The following is a 5,359-nucleotide window of genomic DNA, read 5'->3' as shown; positions in this document are numbered from 1 at the left end:
TTGGGGGAAAAATTTGAAAGAACAAAGAGGGGAGAGCAGTTAAGATGGTAGGTAGAGTAGTACAGGGACCCTTTATTTGCCTTGTACCTCAAACACAGCTAGATAAATATAAAATCATTCTGAAAACCCAAGAAATAGATCTTAGGACTGAAAGAAAAAACTGCATAACCAGAGGGAGGAAACAGGACACATAATGTAACGTAGGAGGAGTAAAGACATGATTTAGGGGAGAAAAGAACCAAAGATGCTGCAGAGGGATGGAAGCACTGATCAGAGAAAGGAAACAGGGGTTGGAGAGAAAGATAGAGTGAGAGAGAATAGCATTGCATGAGAAAAACAGTTTCCCCAAGACCATTGACTGGGAAAAGAGAGGATTTGATTATCATAAATTTAACAAGCAGGACAGCTCAAAGTCTGAAATTTTGGAAGTCTGTGCCATCACCAGGGTGGACCCTGGTGATCATAGTGGTGTTTCTATGGAGAAGGAGTGCAGAGGACTGGGAGCAGGCAGCATGGTCTGAGGATCCCTTGGGTCACACAAGGGAAAACAGTTCCCCTTGTATTTGCAGTGCACTTGGGAGATGCGGCACTGCCTCTCTGGGGACAAAAGTCTCCATTGAGCTGCCCAGTTCATTAGCAAAGTAGCAGAGACAACTGCTGAGGGCAGCTAACCTAGACAGCCGCTTTTTGCTACACTTTACCGTAAACTCTAAGACCCTCTGAGTTCATGGCTGCCCTTCTAGGACAAACCAGCACTAAACACAGCTCAGTGAGACCTGGGTCTGTGCCATGCTGAATCCCTAAAATTTAGAGTTTTGAAAACCAGCCAGCACATCTGAGATAAAAACAAAGAAACACTACACTGGCAAGTAGGTAGGCCACTTGAACATAGACAAAGTGAAGGCACATTAGAACAGATGCCTGGGTCATGTGAGAGGAGATTGTATGCTCTTCTGTGAGGGCTTTCTGAACAGCAACAACAGTGAACGCCCCTCTCTGCGGATAAGAGGGCAGGCTGATACAATATTTCCTATGTGCACCAGCAAAGTGAACAACACAGCACTCATAGTGGAGGCTTGAACAACCTAAAACAAGCTCTGTGACCATTCCCTGCCCCAGAACTCTGCAAGTGCATTTTTACTAGAGCAAGCATGCCTGAGAGCCAGAGCAACACTGGTTCCCTCTGCAAAAACCAGCATAAATCCCATGTGTGCACTGAGTCTACTGACCACAAAGATCTTCAAAACCTTAGCTCTACTGGAAATACAGTCTAGCCTTTATTAACAGGCAGGCAAAAATACAGTTAAAACTCAGCACGCCTTAAACAAGACCCAAAAACTCCCCAAGCAGTCAATGAGAAACTCTGCAGAGGACTGAAATGAAGGAAAAATTAAGCCAAGACACAACAGCAGAGTGTACACAGCATACACCAGAACTACTTCCTGATGGCCAGGCCCTAGACTCTATATGCCCTCTTCTTAATAAAGCCATTACTCTCAGGAGCAGCAAACATAAGAGGTGTTCCTAAAACACAGAAGATGGAGACAGGAAAAAAAATGCCAAAACTGTGTAATTCATTTCAAAAACAAAAAAGAAAAAGAAAGAAAGAAAAGATAATCAAAGCGGATGTAAGTATCATGCCTGATCCAGAATTTAAAGCAACAATCTTAAGGATACTAGCTGGGCTTGAGAAAAGCAGAGAAGACACCAGGGAGTCTCTTACCACAGAGATAAAAGACCTAAAAAACAGTCAGCCCAAAATAAAAAGTGCTATAGCTGAGATACAAAACTGACTGCCATAATGACCATAAGGAAAGAAGAATCACAGGAATGAATAAGGGATATAGAGGATAAAATTATGGAAAATAATGAATGCAAAAAGAAGAGTCAAAGAAAAAAATATTTGATCATGAATGAAGACTTAGGGAACTCAGCAAATCCATAAAGCATAACAATATTGGTGTCATAGGAGTCCCAGAAGAAGAAATAGAAAAGGGGGCAGAAACTTAAACTGCAGAAATTATAGCTGAAAACTTCCCTAAATGGCTAAGGAGAAAGACATCCAAATCTTGGAGGCACAGAGAACTCCTCTCAAAAAAAAAAAAAGAAAAAAAAAAAAGGAGTTTGGAAACATTAACCAAGCTGTGCAAGAAATACTAAAGTGACTCTTTGAGTGGGAAAGCAAGACCAAAAGCAACAAAAACTAGAAAGGAACAGAATCCTCCCCATAAACAATGACTTCACAAGTAATACAATGGAATTAAATTCATATCTATCAATAATTACATGGAGTATAAATGGACTAAATGCTCCAATCAAAAGATATAGGGTATCGGAATGCATTAAAAATAAACAAGACCTATCTTTATGCTGCCAACTTAATATGGACTTAAAGACAGCAACAGACCAAAGTGCGGGGACAGAGAAACATTTATCATGCTAATGGATGTCAAAAGAAAACTGGAGTAGCCATACTTACATCAGACAAACTAGATTTTAAACAAAGACTGTAGCAAGAGATGAAGAAGGGCATTATACCATATTAAAGGGGTCTATCCAACAAGGAGACCTAACAATTTTATATATTTATGTCCTCAACTTGGGAGTAGCCAAATATATGTCGATCAACAACAAACATAAAGAATCTCATTGATAATGATTTAATAATAACAGAGGGCTTTAACACTTCACTTACTGCAATGGACAGATCATCTAAGCATAAAATCAACAAGGAAACAATGGATTTGAATGATATATTGGACTGGATGGACTTAACATACATACTGAGAACATTTCATCCTAAAGCAACAGAATATACATTCTTTTCAAGTGCACAAGGAACATTCTCCAAGATTGATCACATATTAGGTCAAATCATGCCTCAACAAATACAAAAATATGTAGATCATACCACTCATCCTTTTTGACCACAAAGATATAAAACTTGAGGTCAACCAGAAGAAAAAAATGTGGAACGACCATGCATACATGGGAGTTAATGAACATCCTACTGAAGAATGAATGGACCAACCAAGAAATTAAGGAAGAAATTTAAAAGTACATGGAAGCCAGTAAAAATGAAAACACAATTGTCCAAAACCTTTGGGATGCAGCAAAAATGGTCCCAAAAAGGAAATATATAGCATTACAGGCCTACATTAAGAAGCAGCAAAAGTCTCAAATACACAGCCTGAACTTACACCTATAGGAGCTAGAAAAGGAAGAGCAAATAAAGGTTAATTCAAATAAGGCAAATAATAAAGGGTAGAGCAGAAATAAATGATATAGAAACGAATAAACAGTAGAATAAATCAATGAAACTAGGAGCCTGTTCTTTGAAAGAATTTTAAAAATTAAAAAACCCTAGTCACACTTAATCAAAAAGAAAAGATAAAGGACCCAAAGAAATATAGTCTCAAATGAAAGAGTCGACATCACACCAACACCACAGAAATACAATTATAAGAAAATATTATGAAAAATTATATGCCAAAAAATTGGGCAATCTGGAAGATATGGATGAATTCCAACAAACATATAAACTACCAAAACTGAAACATGGAGAAATATAAACTTTAAAGAGACCCATAACCAGCAAAGGATTTAAATCAGAAATCAAAAATCTCCCAACAAACCAAAGTCCAGAGCCAGATGGCTTCACAGGAGAATTCTCCCAAACATTTAAAAAGAATTAATACCTATTATTCTCATATTGTTCCAAAAATGGAAATGGAAGTAAAACTTCCAAACTCATGCTAGGCCAACATTACCTTGATTCCCAAACCAGACAAAAACCCCATTGAAAAGGAGAATTACAGACCAATACCCCTGATGAACAAGGATGCAAAAATTCTCTCTAACATGCTAGCAAATTGAATCCAACGGGACATTCAAATAATTATTCACCATGATCAAGTGGGAAGTATTCCTGGGCTAAAGGGGCTGCTGAATATTTCGAAATCAGTCAACATGATTTGCCACATTAATAAAAGAAAGGATAAGAACTATATGATGCTCCCAACAGATGAAGAAAAAAAATCAGACAAATTACAATATCCATTCTTAATAAAAATCCTCAACAAAGCAGGGATAAATGGAACATATCTCAACATCATAAAGGCCATATGGGAAATACACACATCTCATATTATCCTCAATGGGGAAAAACTGAGTGCTTTTCCTCTATGGTCAAGAATAAGACAGGTATATCCATTTTCACCATTACTGTTTAACATAACCCTGGAAGTTCTAGCCTCAGCAATCAGACAACAACAACGATGACAAAAATAAATAAACAAACAAGCAAATAAATAAATAACATCCAATTTGGCAAGTAAGAAACAAAACTTTCATTATTCACAGATGAAATGATACTGTATGTACAAATCCCAAAATAGTACACCAAAAATTGCTAAAACTGATACACGAATTCAGCAAAGTTGCAGGAAAAAATATCTATATATAGAAATCTGTTGCATTTTAATGCACTAATAATGAATCAGCAGAAAGAGAAATCAAGGAATTGATCCCATTTCCAAATGCACCAAAACCCATAACATACCTAGGAATAAATTTAACCAAAGAGGTAAAAGATCTGTAATCCAAAAACTTTCAAAGTCTTATGAAAGAAATTGAAAATGACAAAAGGATTTAGAAAAACATCCCATGCTCATGGATTGGAAGAACAAATATTGTTAAAATTTATAATACCCAAATCAGTCTACACATTTAAGGCAATCCCTATCAAATAACACCAGCATTTTTAACGGAGTTAGAACATAAAATCTTAATATTTGTATGGAACCACTAAAGACCTCAAAGGGCCAAAAACAATATTGAAAAAGAAGAACAAAGCTAGAGGCATTATAACTCCAGACTTCAAGTGATATTAAAAACCTCAAGAGAGTATAGTATTGACACAAAAACAGACACATAGATCAAAGGAACAGAAGAGAAAGCGCAGAAGTGGACCCATAACTATATGATCAACTAATCTTTAATAAAACAGGAAATAATATCCAGTGGAAAAAAAGATAGTCCCTTCAAAAAGTAGTATTGGGAAAACTGGACAGCAACATTCAGAAGAATGAATCTGGACAAATATCTTATACCATACACAAAAATAAATTCAAAATTTTTGAAAGACCTAAATCAGAAACAAGACACCATCAAAATCCTACATGATGACACAGACAGCAGACTCCTTAACATTGGCCATAACATCTTCTTACTAGACGAATTCCTGGAACCAAGGGAAACAAAAGCACAAGTGAACTATTGGAACTTCATCAAGATAAAGAACCTTTGCACAGTGAAGGAAACAATCAACAAAACTAAAAGGCAACATTTGGAATGGGAG

This window comes from Mustela nigripes, chromosome X (assembly GCF_022355385.1).
Source record: "Mustela nigripes isolate SB6536 chromosome X, MUSNIG.SB6536, whole genome shotgun sequence".
Classification (NCBI taxonomy): Eukaryota; Metazoa; Chordata; class Mammalia; order Carnivora; family Mustelidae; genus Mustela; species Mustela nigripes.
The sequence above is the reverse complement of the archived record's forward strand: the minus strand, read 5'-3'. Positions refer to the sequence as shown.